Here is a 19,823-nt window from a genome sequence, read left to right on the forward strand (position 1 = left end):
GTTTAGTCTTAAAAGAACTAGTATATCTTTCCGATGAAAGGTATGTACCTAGAGAGTTATTTCGTAGGTTGAGTTTCAACAAATTAGGCATACTATAAAAGAATTTTCCAAGAATATTATTGGAAAAATCGAACACTTTTAATGTAGAAGGTAGCATGGTGTTTTTGTCGTCTCCTGAAGCTTCTACGAAACTGTTATTATTTACATAAAGTTCCTCTATTTTCGTGTTATTCAAAAAAATAAATGTATACATAAATTTAAATGCAAGAGGACAGCAATTCGTCATTTTTAAAACTTTCAATTCGTCATTGAATAACAAATTTTGCATTAAACTAAGCATATTATCATTATCAAACCTATTATGAGAAATATCTAAATATTTCAAATTTTTGCTATTTGGTAATGTCCCAACTTCAAATTTTTCTATCTGACAGTTTTTAATTTCAATATGCTCTAGATAGGGAAGATTCAGAAACGTTAAATTCGTCACAGAAGGCAACAAACAAAAATTTATTTTCAACTTTGTAAGATTCCTTAATAATTTATATCTATTTGAAAATCTAAACAATAAAAAGCGGTTTCCTGCATCGACTTCTATAAACTGTAATGTATGTAGAGGTTTGATGAAAACACTCGGGAATGTGTGGAATATCTTATCTGTTCCGAACAACAAATTGCGCGCCACATTCAAGTGTGTTAACGACACCAGAGGTTTAAAAATATTGTGCGGTATTTTCAATCTGTAATTCAAATAATTGCCTTCAACAGATAATGTTTTGAGACTTGATAGACCATTAAATGTTCCTTCCTTAATGTATGAAAGCTGATTCCAAGATAAATCCAACTCATTAAGAGTGTCTAAATGATTAAATGTTGTTGATGGAATTATCATCACTTTATTAAATCTCATATAGAGTTTGTGTACTTCCTTCGGAAAATGAGGGATGTTGCTGTCATTAATGTTTTGCTTATTGCAATACACTGTAGTATCCAAATTAGAACATTTACATCGCTGGTCAAACTTACATACATCTTCTAAATGTACTTCTGTGATTACAACCGGTATGATGCATATGATAAAGGTAATGTATACAGCGAGTACCTTCATTTTGTCAGTCTTAACAGCAAAGATTCTAAAATATATAATTGAATATTCCTATTTAATATAAAATCATTGATAAGATTGATATTTTTTCCAGACCGAAAAAAAACAAATAACAAGGAATCGTGTTTATTCTAACAATTATAATGATAATAACTTTCTATTTGAGATAAATTCTAAATACTAGTAATAAGATTGATATTTTTTCAAATACAAACAAACAAATAGTAATTATCATTCTTACATGAATTATTACAATGATAATGATAATTAAAAACCAATTGTTCAGAGAACAATTGAAGGTCTTTCCATCAAAACAATGTAATTTGATATGAAAGTTGTGAAACTAAGTTTAAAATGTCATTTCAATCGTCAAATGATAGCTTCTAGTACGCTGATTCCAAAAATATTTGGTTTCCATACATTTTTTTTAAATAAGGGAGATAGTTTGTTACTTCCGGTTTGAAAAATGTTACTTATGATTATATTTGAATATTTACTTGACACTGATTCCAAAAATATCTGGTTCTATATACTTTTATATTAATAAAGAACAAAAAATAGCTACTTCCGGTTTACAAAAGGTCACTTTCGGTTGTTTCTTTCAAGGTTAAATGGTTTGATACCTTTTTCCAAAAGTTTCATAGCTTTATCATGTATACATATAAAATAAAAGCAAAGGTCAAAATCTAGAACGTCAAATTAAGCTATGACCTTGAGATCAATTGCAAGGTCATGAACTAAGGACCTCAAATCAAAAGACCATAGGTCTTAATTATATTTGGTTAATGACTTATATCACCAAACGCGTATTTTTAAATACAAGAGGGGAGAAAACTCCCTTTTACGTTCAACGTGCCCTTGCAATAAAAAATTATGTGTTACGACATGTCGCAACTAACAATTTAGTAAAAATAATTTGTTGATATCTTATACGGTCTTTGGATATAAGTGAAAATAAGCCAAATTCAAATATTAGAATATGACCTTGACCTTTGACCTTGACCTAATTTTCATTTTTTTTTGGACCAAGGACCTCAAATCAAAAGATCGTAGGTCTCTATCACTTATGGTTTATAAGATAGAAATGCATATCACTTATATCAGATGCATAAGGGGAAATGACTCTCATATGGAGCGGTCATATTGCTTCAGTCAAAATAGGACAAATCATGCAAAGGATATAACGAGCAATTTTGTAAAATAAATTTGTCGTTATCTTTTACGGTTGCAAAGGAGTTGTGAGCACAAGGAAAACAGTGTTTGGGGAGATAACTCCTACAAAGAAAAGTATTTGGTTACGCAGGGTAAATTTCAAAAGCGCATAAACTGTTCAATATCATATACCAAATATCAAAGCGACATATTGCGAAACAAATGTTTATCGCAAGAACAAAATTAGGCGGAAGAAAAAAAAAAATAATTAAAAACCAATTGTTCAGAGAACAATTGAAGGTCTTTCCACCAGTAAATATCTATTTTGATATTAAAATATTAAAAATCAGTCTAAAATGTCAATTCCTATGGCTTTATGATGTATAGATATGAATTTCAAGCAAAGGTTATAATCTAGAACGTCAAATTTACCTATGACCTTGACCTCAATTTCAAGGTCACAAACTGAGGATCTCAAATCAAAAGACCCTAGGTCTCTAATATGTATGGTAAATAAGTTATATGACTTTACGCATAATTTTAGATATGATAGGGGCTAAAACTCACGTTTATTGACTACGCACCCTTTCAACCAAAATTATTAAGTTACGACATGTTGCAACTAACAATTTAGTAAAAATTATTTGTCGATATCTTATAAGGTTAATGAAAATGAGTGAAAATAAGCCAAAACCAAAAATTTAGAATATGACCTTGACCTTTGACCTTGACCTCAATTTCAAGGTCACAAACTGAGGATCTCAAATCAAAAGACCCTAGGTCTCTAATTTGTATGGTAAATAAGTTTTATCACTTTACGCATAATTTTAGATATGATAGGGGCTAAAACTCATATTTATTGTCTACGCACCCTTTCAACCAAAATAATTATGTTACGACATGTTGCAACTAACAATTTAGTAAAAATAATTTGTCGATATCTTATAAGGTTAATGAAAATGAGTGAAAATAAGCCAAAATCAAAAATTTAGAATATGACCTTGACCTTTGACCTTGACCTCAATTTCAAGGTCACAAACTGAGGATCTCAAATCAAAAGACCCTAGGTCTCTAATATGTATGGTAAATAAGTTATATCACTTAACGCATAATTTTAGATATGATAGGTCTAAAACTCCCATTTATTGTCTACGCACCCTTTCAACCAAAATTATTATGTTACGACATGTCGCAACTAACAATTTAGTAAAAATAATTTGTCGATATCTTATAAGGTTAATGAAAATGAGTGAAAATAAGCCAAAATCAAAAATTTAGAATATGACCTTGACCTTTGACCTTGACCTCAATTTCAAGGTCACAAACTGAGGATCTCAAATCAAAAGACCCTAGGTCTCTAATTTGTATGGTAAATAAGTTTTATCACTTTACGCATAATTTTAGATATGATAGGGGCTAAAACTCACGTTTATTGACTACGCAACCTTTCAACCAAAATTATTAAGTTACGACATGTTGCAACTAACAATTTAGTAAAAATTATTTGTCGATATCTTATAAGGTTAATGAAAATGAGTGAAAATAAGCCAAAACCAAAAATTTAGAATATGACCTTGACCTTTGACCTTGACCTCAATTTCAAGGTCACAAACTGAGGATCTCAAATCAAAAGACCCTAGGTCTCTAATTTGTATGGTAAATAAGTTTTATCACTTTACGCATAATTTTAGATATGATAGGGGCTAAAACTCATATTTATTGTCTACGCACCCTTTCAACCAAAATAATTATGTTACGACATGTTGCAACTAACAATTTAGTAAAAATAATTTGTCTATATCTTATAAGGTTAATGAAAATGAGTGAAAATAAGCCAAAATCAAAAATTTAGAATATGACCTTGACCTTTGACCTTGACCTCAATTTCAAGGTCACAAACTGAGGATCTCAAATCAAAAGACCCTAGGTCTCTAATATGTATGGTAAATAAGTTATATCACTTAACGCATAATTTTAGATATGATAGGTCTAAAACTCCCATTTATTGTCTACGCACCCTTTCAACCAAAATTATTATGTTACGACATGTCGCAACTAACAATTTAGTAAAAATAATTTGTCGATATCTTATAAGGTTAATGAAAATGAGTGAAAATAAGACAAATTCAAAAATTAGAATATGACCTTGACCTTTGACCTTGACCTAATTTTCATTTTTTTGGACCAAGGACCTCAAATCAAAAGATCCTAGGTCTCTATCACTTATGGTGTTCCAGTTTAAAATACATTTCAAAATTTCAAATACAAAAAGGGAAATAACTCTCATATGGAGCGTTCATATTGCTTCGGTCGAAATTGGACAAATCATGCGAAGGATATAACGAGCAATTTTATAAAATAAATTTGTCGTAATCTTTTACGGTTGCGAAGGAGATGCGCTAACAAGGAAAACAGTGTTTGGGGAGATAACTCCTACAAAGAAAAGTATTCGGTTACGCAGGGTAAATTTCAAAAGCGCATAAACTGTTCGATATCATATACCAAATATCTAAGCGACATATTGCGAAACAAATGTTTATCGCAAGAACAAAATTTGGCGGAAGAAAAAAAAAAAAAAAAAAAAAATAATCAGAAGAAAAACAATAGGTCTTTCCACAGAAAAGTGGAAAGACCTAATAATCAGAAGAAAAACAATAGGTCTTTCCACAGAAAAGTGGAAAGACCTAATAAGTTAATTATAATTATACTCGACTAACTAAACATAGTTATATGAATAGATAATGCATACAAGGGATACCAGATGGACAGTTAAACTCGTAGATCGAAATAAACTGACAAAGCAATGGCTAAAAAAAGAGAGAGAAAACAGCCAAATAATAGTACATAAGACACAAGATAAGAAAAACTGAGGACTAAGCAACACGAGCCCCATCGAAAACTGGGGTGAAGCTTATGTACCCATGAACAACTGGATTTATCAATCATATTTATAAGGTCATTTTTACCAGGTGCTGTTTGTCTTCAAAAAAAAAGATAGCGAATGGAGTATCCGTCCACGACTGACATAAAATCACTAAACAAACAGGAAAAAACACATAAAACAAAGGAACAGTGCATTTAATGTTTGTAGTCATCACAAATTCATAGTGAGGCCTCCAGTAGGAAGAAAAAAAAAACTTACTTCAAGTTTATGTTGGCCTCTAGAACTGGTTTGATCAGAATACTTACAAAATTACTTTTGATCACATCACAATTGACCAACGAAGTCATGGATTTTAAATTCATTTGACTGATAAAACTAATGAAAACTAAACATGGGTTAATTTCTACATTCAGAAATTAATCAAACCCTTGTAGGAATTCTTTAATTTAGGGTTATAAATCAAATTACCGAATGAATGTTAAAATTGTGTTAAAATAAGGAAACAATTCATATACCTAGTACTTGATAGCTATATCGGTTTTAGCATCTTTTAAATGGATACAAAATATGTACACACAAATATACAAACAAAATTATTTAAAACGGAGTAAAATGTTCTGTTAAATATATACTTACCTATGATAAACTAATACCAGTCAATTCTATGACGTCCTTTTGCGCTTTTTCATACGAATCTACATATTAACAATTATATTTTGTTTAATTTAATGTGAATGACCTTAACTAATAACTATTTCCCTGTTGGTGAATTAAAAATGATTTCCTTTAACACGCCTTCACGGTGATTAAACAAATAACAATCAACACTGTATCTGTCGCAGTCAAATAAGGACTAGTAAAAACATAAGATCAATTTAAAGCAAATTGTTTAGAGAACAATTGAAGGTTTGTTCACCCTCAATGCACATCTTTTGGTATGAAAATATTAACTTTCAGTTCGAAATGTCATATATGTCTCAAATGATAAATAACTTGAAACTGATTCTAAAAGTATATATGGTTGTAGAAACGTTTACATAAAAATATTTCAAAAAAATATTTACCTTCGTTGTCTAATTTTGGGCTAATTTTGTAGTTTACTGTTATAGTCTTAAAGCAGAAGTGTAAATAAACTCATTACAAAAATATGTAATTTTGTTTTGCCAGACGCGCTTTTCGTTCTAACAAATACTCATCAGTGACGCTCGAATAACTTTTTATTTAAAAAGCCAAATTAAGTACGAAGTTGAAGAGCGTTGACAAACAATTATTCATCAAAGGGCTGCCAAATACAACTCATAAAAAGGTAGTTTTCTTAGATCATATAGATAATTTATAAAAGAAGGATTTAATAAGACATTAAAATCTTATAAATTGCCCGCCGAAATGACTTATATCTAATTACAGAAAGTTTCAGAAAAACCATATTTTGTATTTGCCATTACAATTTTTTAAGGCTATTTGACTGATATACCTTCGTCAAATAAAATCAATGAAAATTAGCAGAATTACATTTAGACAGCTTGCCACCCTTATTTATACATGCGTTACGTGTAGCACTAATTTATCGAAGGTAGTTCATAAACAACAACCTTGATCTTGTTTTTTTAAATCGTGACATGTAATTCGTATACACCGACTTCGGGAAAAAAACATAAGCATGCATCCACATTTTTCAAGCAACATGTCTACCCATCACAATAACGTGGATGTCATTTTACAATGAATTGTTCATAAAAAAAATTTGAAAGCGTCATTCATATTCGTACTATTGCAGAGTATTGTTTAAGAACATATTCTATATATCTGACTAAGTAAGGCATTCGAAAGTAGACCTAGTTTGTTATTTTAAAAAAAGGACACTTTCAATGTATTAGGTAGCATATATGCAAGTACAAGAGGACAGCAGTTTGTCATTTTAAAATCTTTAAGTTCTTTTTTGAATAACAAATCGTGTATTACTCTTATCAGATTTTCATGATCAAGCCGATTATGAGTAATATCTAAATATTTTTTTTCTATATGGTAATGTCCCAACGTCCTAGATTTCTATTTTGCAGCTTGCCATTACCTTAATAATCAAGATACGGAAGATACAGAAACGTTAAATCTGTCACAGAAGGGAACAAACAAACAAATATGGTCCACTTTGTAAGGTTACTAAATGATCTATATCTATTTGAAAATCTAGACAATAACAATTTGTCTGCAGCATTGATCTCTATAAACTGTAATTTCTGAAGAGGTCTGAGTAAAACTCTTGGGGAAGTGTTATATTTGTGAATATTTGTTCTGTTCTGAACAACAAATTGCGCGCCACATTCAAGTGTGTTAACGACACCAATGAAAATATCTTTTGGTATCTCTAAACTGTAATTCAAATAATTTCATCCAATAGACATGATAGATAATGACTCGAGACTTGATCTACCATTAAATGTTCCTTCTTCTATATATGATAGCCTATCTAAAGATAAATCCAACTATGTAAGAGATGATTAAAGGTTGTTGTTGGAATTATTTCTTTTCGATTAAATTCCAGAAAAGTTAATGCATTCCTCTGGGAAAAGGAGGGATGTTGCCGCCAGGGATGTTTTTCTTATTACAACAAACTAGTATCAGAATTACAATACATCCCTGGTCAAATTTACATACATACTCTTAGAATATTCCCGTGATTACAACCGACATTTTAGATAGATCACAAACCGAGAAAATGTAAAAATGTCATATCCTCATCGTGTTTGAAATAAAAACGATTCTTAAAAACAAAATGAAATATGTCTATTTAATATGAATAAAAAACAATTGTTTCAATTGGAAACAAAGTTATGATAACTTAAATGAATCATTATCATGTTTAATACATAGACTAAAGTATGGCGCGTTTGTATCATTTACAAAAAAGGGATAAGATACCAGAGGGACAGTCAAACTCATAAATCGAAATTAAACTGACAACGCCATGACTGAAAAAGAACAAGATAAACAGACAAACAATAGTACACATGACACAACATAGAAAACTAAAGAATAAGCAATACGAACCCCAAAAAAAAACTAGGGGTGGTCTCGGGTGCTCCAAAAGGGTAAGCAGACCCTGCTTCTCATGTGGCACCCGTCGTGTTACTCATGTAATAACAAATCTGGTAACTGGTTTGCTCCTTCATATTTTGCAGTCTATCTGTTTCATGCGATGCTTGTCTTTAATTGAAACGATATAATATTGAGTATCTAAACATGACACAAAGTCAGTATTACAGCACAAAACACAAAAGGTTTATCCAAAAAGAGAGTTGAAAAAAGCGTTGGTATTGCTTATCTTCCTTTAAATGTCACAGTGCGGCCATTTCCACAATGCCACTTAACAACAACATTGAAGTGAAGAACAAAGCCATGGAGTAATCGCAACTACATTAATTACTTCCTGTCAAAATTAACCCACCAATCGCACAGAAAAATGCACGAACAACACAAACAACTATGCGATCACGGGGCACATCGCGGGCACATCGATAAGGAAATAACAGGCAATAGGTAGGAAACACTTTGTAAGTTTGTAACACACCAATTCGGGCCTGGCCAAAAAGACGACCCGTAAGAAGTACATACTAGTATCAAAATGGTGCCCTCGTATATGAGACGGTCTTTATTTGTTATACATCTCGTCAATGTGTTTGTATTGTCTTTCATTTTTGGTGGCGTGCTTTATATATGCGATTTTTTGTATTTCTTTGGTTCTTATATATATATAACTTTTGGACTATATACAATCTCGGTCTGTTTCTGAAATTCATTCTTACATACTTTTGATTTTTAACCCTATATGCTAACATTGCCTATGTAAATTTTAAAATTGTTTGTATGCACATTGAACGACAAATTTATGTGACGTAAAAATTTTTTTGACGTCAGACACACAAGTCAGTGAATATGTTTGTAAATAGATGATTTGTGTTCTGTTAAATTGTTCCTTTTAAAATTGTTATACTATAATTACTGGTGTACCCATATTTTGACTATTTTATTTATTGTATCTGTTTAATTAACGCATCAATGTAAATATAACGGAATTTGATGAGACTGTCATCAAAGTGAGAGAGTTAGCGCTATATAACCAGGTTTAATCCACCATTTTCTACATTTGAAAATGCCTGTACCAAGTCAGGAATGTGACAGTTCTTGACCATTCGTTTTTTAAGCGTTTTGTTTTTTATTTGATTTTGCCATGTGATTATGGACTTTCCGAATTGATTTTCCTGTAAGTTCAGAATTTTTGTGATTTTTTTTTGCTAACAGAACAAAAATACTGAACTCCGCGAAAGTTCCTAATCAAATGGCAAAATCAAAAGCTCAAATATATGAAATGATTGGATAACCTCTCACTTGCATGACAGTCACATATGTTCCATCATATTGACAACAATGTGTGAAAAACAAAAATAGACATAATTTGTAACAATGTCAAAACTAGGGACACAGCAGTCAACATTGTTATATAATCTTAATCATTATAAAAACAAAAACAGATTACTTATGTACGTAGCAAGTCACCCATTTTTTGTATATTCAATTTGTATGGCCTTGTTGATTTAAATTTAAAGATCATTTCCTTTCCCAATGCCTTTATCATTGTTTATGGCAGACAAAACAATTAACAATGCACACATATCTCTGTCGCGGACAAATACGGAAATCACGAGAGTAATTAAAATCAGATTGTTTAATTGAGAACAATTTAAAGGTTTTTTTTACCCATAATTCACATATTCTGATACCTAAGTTGAAATGTAATTTCTGGTGTTATTTATTGTATTAATTTCCCTTTTTTATAACATTACCATAGTTTGCAGTTATTATACCAATTTTACCATTATCAAGTAATTTTAATTATACATGGGTCAATATATACTCTAAGTTTTGGACATTAATTAAACCATTATATGAATTCTTTAATTTAGGTTAATAAATAAAATTACCGAACGAATGTTAAAATTATGATACCAATAAGGAAACAATTCGTTTCATGTTATTTGAGAACTACAAAAACACATAATAATGACACATTTGTATATATAAATATATTTCAACAACAAAAATTACAAACAGTATACAATATTCTATAAAATAAATGATTTAAGTTGAAAAAAAGATATTTTTGCCTTTTCCTTCGCCTTTATGGTAGACAATATAATTAAAATCCACAAATTACACTGTCGCGGTCAAATTAGGAAATAACCCAACGGAAAGCAATGAAAATCAAATTGTTTAATTGAGAACAATTTAAAGGTCTTTGCTATATAAATTTTAATTTCTGGTTTAAAATTGTATTCCTGGTCTAAGATAAGAGCTAATGGTTTCTTCCTCTTTTTGTTTTTGTTTTGTTTAACATAAGGGAGATTATTTGCTACTTTCGGTCTGAAAAAAGCACTAAAAGTGCATATGACAAATTACTGTACACCAACTCCTAAAATGTATTGTTCTAAATACATTAACATCAAAATAGTGCGTTTACTAAAGTCACATACGTTCACCTTTTTAAGGTCAAATGCCTTTCAACTATAACAACGGTCATACAAGTGAAAGTTAAAATTTAAAGCATCATGATGGATTTCTTTTAAATATTCTAATGCAATTAATGTGTATCAATGTTTCAGATTTGATTCGTTAAGCGTAAAATATTTTATCTTCCTTTTTCTAACAAAAGAAGCCGATATTTGAATTCTGGAATGTATTCACATGTAATTTCTCAAAAAGTAAGCAAATCACATACGTTTTGCACATAGCATCTTCTTTTTGACAACTTTTATTACATTCTGACGTGGACAAGAAGTCAGATAACGCCCGCAGTTTACCTTCGATGTCGAAAGCATACATTTGACATCACATTGTAATGGCGCAAAAGAAGATAATATCTTATCGCAGAATTTTCGTTTGATGAAATTTTACACTGAAATAATGAATGTAATTGAATGATTTGTTTATTTAACATCAGAATATATATAAATGTATTGATTCGACAGGTTAACTAAGTTTTCTAGAGTAAAACTACCGATGGACGTCCGCAAAGCTTCAAATGAAATACAGTTATCACTTTAATGTAGTGGAAATAGTAGATTGCAAAAGTGACTGCCATGTTCGTTCTACATTTATGGCTTGAAAGATTTGCAGTATTTACATGTCTTCATCGTTTTATGTGCGATTATTAGGACACGATTTTGACGTTTAATATACAAATTGACGACTTCTAATTCAACATGATGATAAAAACCATAAAAATGTGAAATAAAGGCAACGATAGTATACCGCTGTTCAAATTCATAAACCGATTGAGAAAACAATGGGTATAAACCTAAAACTAGGAAAACAAATAAACTATCAGAAGGAAACAATGGAACAACAGAAACTTTGCACTAAAGGCAAAGGCCAACATAAAATTGAGAATGGAAATGGGGAATGTGTCAAAGCGATAACAACCCGACCATAGAGCAGACAACAGCCGAAGGCTACCAATGGGTCTTCAATGTAGCGAGAAACTCCCGCACTCGTAGACGTCCTTAAGCTGGTCCCTTAACAAATATGCATACTAGCTCAGTGATAATGGACGTCATACTAAACTCCGAATGATGCACAAGTAACTAAAATTCAAAATCATACTAGACAAACAAAGGCCAGAGGCTCCTGACTTGGGACAAGCGCGGTTAAACATGTTTTTGAGATCTTAATACATAGAAACGAACTATTTGAAAACAACTGATTGGATGGCAATGACAGTAAAATTCTCTATCTCCCTGTCTTTAACAAAGGATGCCAACATCTTGAATACCGGAATGTAATGACATGACATTTTCCAAATAATACACTAAAAACTCAAAGTTTGCACTGATAATTCCTCTTTTTTTAAATTGTATTACATTCAGTCAGGAAATGAAGCCGGAAAACGCTCGGTGTTCTAGTTTTAATGATGGAAGCATACCTATGACGTCACATAGATAAGAAGCCAAAGGAAATAACATTATTTCTCGGAATTTTCAGCTTATGTTACGCCAAAATATTGAATAGTTTGTTTTTTTTTGCATTAACATAGAGATAACTGTATTGTATTTGAAGATTTGTGGACGTCCATCTTTGCAAGGTTAACTCAACTTGCGTTTTATGTTTAATGTTGATCAGAAAATAAAAACAGATGTAAAATGTACAGAATACACTATTTCAGAATAACAATTGTGAAACTATCATACAAAAAACGAATAAATTGATCCCATTAATATTCAGGCAATATTTTAGAATTTAAATCAGATGTACGACGTACTACATTGTTTTTGTTCAGATGTCATGAGGCTGATTAGAAAAGAACGTACACATACCATATACATTTAAATTTCAAACAAAGTTGGCTGTTTGGAAAAAATGTCAAGCTAGAGTAGTCTTTTTCAATTATTCAGATGAACCTAACGATTCCGCTATTTTCTTCCAAAACACAACATTACCTTGTTCATCATTTGGGTACTCGATATACGATTGCTTCTGAACTAACTCAAGAATGACTAATGGCAGATCTTTCGGACGCAATTGTTCATAAAAGACCAGAAAGAGAATGTTTTGTCCATCTCTTGAATATATGCTCTCCATTCGTGCCATGTTAAATTCAAACATGCAATAATAAGAATCGAGAAACGATTGAGTTACTATGCATATAGTGAACCTACTTTGGTGAATGCCATTGGTAATGTTTTGTGTTATATCTTCTCCTGGAACGAAATCCCGCTGATGTACGCAGAGTTTCAAGTTTTCATCACGTTCCAAGTGTGGTATAACTTCACTCACAACGAAATCGGTTTCTTCATTTGCATATGATATGAATGCATCGTATTTATAAGTAGTGCTAGATTGAATATTTTGGAATACCTTGTACTTATGTCTTGTCATATAATACAGATAGCGTAATCTCCATCGAAACCTGTACAATAATCCAGCAGATAGAATAAGAAGAGACATAATTATCCCCACAGTTATACAAATAATTAACGTGGTAAACGAGCTGCATTCCTTTTCAAGTTGTTTGACAACTTCATTTACATTTGTCAGTTGAAGAACATTATTGTTTTCAAACCGGCACCTGTATTTAGATGTGTGCATGAGCAAATCTAAATTTGCGTCCATCCATTGTAAGAATTTCAGGTTTTGACAGCTACATTTTAATAAGTTATTTGAAAGATCTATTTTCAACTTTGATGTTTTTGAGAGTTTGTGTAAAGTATCCATAGATGTTTGTGAAGATATTTCACTGATGTTGTTATATGATAAATCCAGTCTTTCTAAATTAACGAGATGAGAAAGATCGAAAGTAACATCCGTTAATTTGTTGTGACTCAGATCGATTTTTACGGCTTGTGCATGTCCGTGAAATATGGCAAAAGATAAATCCTGAATAAAATTGAAGGATAAATCAACTTCTTTGAGTTCAGTATTACTGGAGTTAGTATATCTTTCCGTTGAAAGGTATGCACCTAGTGTGTTATTCCGTAGGTTCAGTATAGACAAGTAGGGCATTCCAAAATAAAACTTCGACAGTTTATTATTTGCAAAATCGCATACTTTCAACGTGGGAGGTAACATGAAATACTTTTCGGTACCAACAGCTTCTACAAAACTGTTTTTATTTGCATATATTTCCTTTATTTTTGTTGCATTTAAATCAAAAGCAAAGTATTGTGGCACAAATACATAAACAGATGGAGAGGCATTCGTCATTTTCAAGATTTCAAGTTTGTCATTGAAATACAAATCGGACATTAAATAAGACAGACCGTTGTCAGTTAAATCGTTTTGTGAAATGTCTAGATATTTTAGCTTTTTTCCATTTCGCAATGTCCAACGATCATAGCTTTTTATTTGACAGTTATGCATGTCAAGATACTCAAGATTGTGAAGATTGAAAAACGTTGCATTTTGTATATAAGGCAAAACACAATGGCCTATTTCTAATCTTTTAAGATGTGTTAATGATCTATATGGATATGGAAATATAAACAATTTAATCACTTTCGATGGCTGTATTGCATCTACTTCTATACTCTCTAGTCGAACTAGAGAAAATAGTAAATCGCTTGGAAAAGATGGAAATTGGTAAATTTGTTTGAACAAATTATTCCACCCTACATTCAAATGTTTTAACGCAACCAATGGCTTGAAAATATTATTTGGTATTGCGAAGCTATAGTTCAAATAATTCCCTTGTATAGATAAAGTTTGCAGATTTGATAAACCATCAAAAGTTCCTTCTTCTAGATATACAAGTCTATTAGAAGATAAATTTAACTCAGATAGATTGTTCATGTGATTAAATGTTGTTCGCGGAATTATTTCTATCAAATTAAACCAAAGAGAAAGTTTTTGTACACTCCTTGGAAATTGAGGAATGTTGTCACTAGTTATGTTTTTATTAATACAAGAAACTCTTAGATTTGAATTGTAACATTTACATCGCGGATCAAATGTACATGTATTCTCTGTAAGGTTCGTTGTATATACAATCACGATGCAGAACATGAAATAAACTGTGACCTTCAGTAATTTAGATATCTTCATAGTTCTATTTTTAAACAGCAATGGTTCTGAAAATATAATAAAATGTTTATATTGAACTTTATAAAAGTTGTTAACGATAAATGATCTCAAAACAGGACAATTGAAAAGTTTCAAAGATTTTTTTTTACAGAGGTTAAAGGATTCCTATACCTTACTTTCTATAGACAATATATAAATAACACATAGATGAAAAACTCTGTGAAGGGTAATAGAGTATTTTAATCCACCATTTTGTATATGGGAGTGTTGCGGTTGTATTTTGGCTTTTGGTTTTGCCCTATGATTGGGGACTTTCCGTTCTAGGTTTTCCACTGATTTTAGTATTTTTGTGATTTTACTTTGTTCTTCATGAGACAATGTTATTGTCCGCCTCGAATCAACCAATCAAAATATGTCATTTTGATATATATTGATATCTAAATATATAATTCCTTTACTCGTACAAGGTCATATCTTATCATGCAAAGATGTTGACTGATATTATAAATGCCTAAAATATCAGCTTTCTCATTTATAAAATAAATTCAAAATTTAATATTCATCATGAAGCAATGTGATACATGTATTTCATTAAGATGAAACAAAAGCATGTTACAATAAAATCGAGAATGGAAATAGAAAAATGTAAAAAAGACAGCAATGTGAAAATGGATGTCTTACTTGATTCCAAAACATATAAAAGTTTTGATTAAAACGATCTGAAAATAATGGCAAACTTCCTCCCCATTTGACATTCATAAAACGATTGAGTTAATTGAATAACTGTTTAAAGTTTGGCTTTTTAACTGTTTTGATCTGAGCGTCACTGATGAGTCTTGTGTAGACGAAAGGCTCGTATGGCGTATTAAATTATAATCCTGGTACCTTTGATAAATATTTAAAGAAATAAATCATACAACCCAAAACATGGTGTTGCATGTAAAGACAATTGTTTTATAATTCCTTAAATGTAAGGTTTAAATAAAAAAAAAATGGTCTTAATATTCATAAACTTATATAGGAAAGATAATTAAACAATTTAAACAGCAATCAGAACATTATAGAATATGCCATCAAATATATATTTACCTTCGAATGACCAGCTCCTCAACTTTAAATAATGTGAGACAATGTTTTATCTATTTCACGTACGTCGTTTAACTCCGACTAGACGGTGAGATAGAATTATTCTGAATTATATTGACTTCAAGCCGACTTTGATAAAAATGTTTCCTTTTTCCATTGCATTTTAATATTTCCTTTTTAACATTTATTGAATGTCCTTTTTTTATTTTTGAATGTAAAGAACAATTAACAATTCAAAATTTTAATTTTTTTGAACTGATTTTTTTAATTGAAAAATTAGTCACGTTTTCCTTTTGCACTTAATAATATTAATAATTGCAACCTTGAAATGTGAAACCAATAATAACAGTTTAATTCGGATAACGGTTCATTTAAAAACGTTTATGAGAGATATGGTAGATCATGCATATACATTTTCGAATTTTAGGGATGATCATGATTTTAAAGTTATAGTAATGTAAAAAAATAGTTCTCATACGAGTCGATGATAAAAAGTGTTACAATTTTTCTATTATGGTTGCGTATATTTTACTCACTACATGTATATGTACCACTTTATGTTTATGAATTGCAAATACTGTAAATCAATTGTATTTTGTCTTATTATTGCCACATATTGTTCCTATAAAAAGTAAAATAACAAAATAAAACTCCAAGGAAAATTATAAACGGAAAGTTTAATAAAAAAAAAATAGTATACTCGAAACTTCGTGTTGTTTATTTTCTATTTTTTTATGTTGTTTCATGTGTACTTTTATTTGTCTGTTTGTCATTTTTATTTTAAACCATGGCGTTATTTTCGATTTATGAGTTTGACTGTCCCGCTGGTATCTTTCGTCCCTCTTTTTCAAACAAATCAAACGAATGGAAAACAAAAGTCAATTCCTTTTTTGAGATTCCATTTCTAAACTAAAGGTATTTTTTTTAAAGCAACATGTTTAAGTAAAATATATTTTGGAAAATCATAAATCACAGAAGCCATAAACGTTGAGATCCTTCACAATTTCAATGGCATGTACTTGCAAATAAAAACTCTCACAGTTGAAAAGAAGGAATTATTTGATTATGAACAAAGAGTCTTCAAATATCAATTTCATAACTCTGCACTGATGTTATGTAAATATGTATTGATGGCTTTCGTTTTAGTTCTGAACTTACTATAACGGACATGCATGGCAATGTGATCGCTTAGTATAGACCAGTATTCTTATACGTTTTTTAAAAAGAAAACTTATATATACCAATATTTTTCGTTTAATACACTGAATCAAGCAAAAGGGAAAAAAGTTAGAATATTTCCTTCATTTTACCTGGTTTTACTTCAATAAACAGTTATTACATCTATAACAAATTTTAATCGTCCAGTATATGGTATTTATGGCCACTTCAAGAATATTGTCCGTGTGGTAAACAGGCATTGACGTGTTCAAAAAGTTAATCAAATGAACAGAAAACAGTTTGTCCCTGTGACTTTTAAAAAAGAGGGACAAAAGATACCAAAGGGACAGTCAAACTCATAAATCTAAAACAAACTGACAACGCCATGGCTAAAAATGAAAATGACAAACAAACAACAGCACACATGACACAACATAGACAAATCTTTTTTTCTTTTTTTTTTAATAAAATAGATACTTTATTGCACAATTCTCTGCTGTTTACAACTTACTCGACTCACAGCATTCAGTCGGGTATCCCTGTAAATTAGTTACTGTTTAACCAGGGAGATTATACAGTAAAATTATTATATATCAAATATGATTAGTTATACAGTAATAATATATAAATACACTGATTTTGACAATTTGGTTTTTTTACAGCTTCCTCATATTACGTAATTTCGGAATTTGTACAATCTTTTGTCTGATATTGTTTATAAGTTTGCAGTTCTCCTGTAGATACTCCTGATTACCCAGTAGGGGTGTTCCTTAGATAGGAAGCTCATACAAGAAAGAAAGAAGTTAATCGATGACCTTAACCTTGATCTAAACAAGTTCACGTGAAAGTTGAGATGATCGGATGATTAAAGAATGCCACGTGTATAAATTTGATGATGAGCAGGAGGTTCTCATCTAATTTAAGTGTCTCTTATGGTGAGTTTTTGAAATATTTCCAATTGTTTTATTTATGATAATTTTATAGAAAGCATCATGATTTATTCTAAAATGTCAAGGAATTTTTTGTCTGACATTAGATAGTACAGTGTTAATCTTCACTAAGCATGCTGACTTTTTGTACAGGTAAACATTGATCATTTGTCATATGTAAACATACACATGAAACTTGTTTACATTTCCTATGAGTCATCCTTCATGATATGTATAATGATATTAAATATAAATACATTTATGATATAAACATGGTTATTATATATTTTTATAAACATCACTCAAAAACCTACTTGATTTTTTATCAAGAACTTTCATACTATCAAAGTATTGTTGAAACATATACAAATCAACAACAAACAACATGAACTCCACCAAAAAAACAGGGGTGATCTCAGGTGCTCCAGAAGGGTAAGCAGAAACGTAACATTTTGGTATGCTTTTTTAACACAACGGGACGCCATCACGAGTTGATTGGCCGTTATTGAATATTCGTTTCACAGATGATAGCGGGTCCCACATGTGGAGCAGGATCTGTCTACTCTTCCGGAGCACCCGATATCACCACACATTATTGATGGAGTACGTGTTACTGAGTCTTTAATTTGTTTTTATTTTGAGTCTTGTGTACTATTATTTGTCTATTTGTCCTTTTCTTTGTGAACCATGGCGTTATCAGTATATTTTCGTTTTATGCGTTTGACTTTCCCTTTGTTATCTTTTGCCCCTCTGTAAAACATATACAGTCAGGGGCATTACTTAAACAAGTAATTTTTTTTTAGTTACTTATATAGGTAACGTTTGTTTAAAAAAAATATAAAATAACTCAATAGAGTTATTTTAAATTTCAATAGAAGCATGGACTAAATGTAGTTTTCATGAATTTTTACAGCATTTTATATCATAAAATGAAGAATATATTAGATTTAAGAGGAGTATAGAGATTAAGGGTTACTTTAAATATAATGACAAAAATATTACTTGAATAAGTTATTTTTTACATCTTTGACAGAATTAGTAATGACACTTATTTAAGGAACATATATAATTGTTTTGGGTTACAAATTATAAATAACTTCAAGTCTTAATTAATTCACAAGTTTCTATCTATTTATATCTGTCTACCTTCAAGATTTTGAGGAAAATGATATTTTAATAGTCCCAAGAGACCAATCTTTGACCCAAAAGCGTCGATATGAAAGATAAGTGCGTCAGGAAGGCAATTAGTGTTTCAGAAAGATTAGATTTCATATTTCATGGGAAAAATAAGCAGATGACTGCGAAAATTTGTTAAAGCTAGGAAAATCTGTATAGTTGGACACCTATAAAAATAATATTTAGAAAAGTTACTTATATAAGTAATATTTAAAATAGCCTCGTTTTCAACATTACTTGTATAGGTAATTTTAAATGTTACTTATTTAAGTAATGCCCCTGACTGATATATATATTGGAGCTCGTACTGTTCTTCATAGTTATACATTTCTGGCTTTGAAATGAATAGATCTATTGCATTAGTAAACTATCTTTGATTCCGATTATAAACATCATTTGTATTAACATGAATAAACAATCTTATTTATCGCCTTGATCGTGTTGATTCCATGAAACTCTATTGTTCCTTCTGATTACAAAGTACATTCAGTAATGTATGAAAAAAAAGAGTCAACGATGAGAATTCAAGGAGTTGAGCTAGATGACATACAATGACGATTTTATATAAACATGTGATGGTTTGAGCTTTTAAAATTTAAAGTCGCGCTGAAATTCCCTATCGTCAACTGATAACCTGTTAACTCAACATTTGATAGGGGCTTTTTTTCAACACAGGAATCTGATGTTTAGTGGTTGTCGTCTGTTTATTTGGTTCAAAAGTGTTTCTCGTTTCTCTTTTATTTTTAAAGATTAGACAGTTGTT

General features: G+C 30.6%; 1 long non-coding RNA gene across 1 annotated transcript; it reads right to left on the reverse strand.

The window, feature by feature from the left end:
- Nucleotides 1-493: 493 nt before the first annotated feature.
- On the reverse strand, nt 494-5,906 carry LOC139502556 (uncharacterized). The gene is made up of 2 exons (XR_011658881.1): nt 5,778-5,906; nt 494-1,133 (listed from the first exon to the last, which is right to left on the reverse strand). It is a non-coding gene; the product is annotated as an uncharacterized lncRNA (long non-coding RNA).
- Between the last annotated feature and the right edge of the window lie 13,917 nt (nt 5,907-19,823).

This window comes from Mytilus edulis, chromosome 14, assembly GCF_963676685.1.
Source record: "Mytilus edulis chromosome 14, xbMytEdul2.2, whole genome shotgun sequence".
Classification (NCBI taxonomy): domain Eukaryota; kingdom Metazoa; phylum Mollusca; class Bivalvia; order Mytilida; family Mytilidae; genus Mytilus; species Mytilus edulis.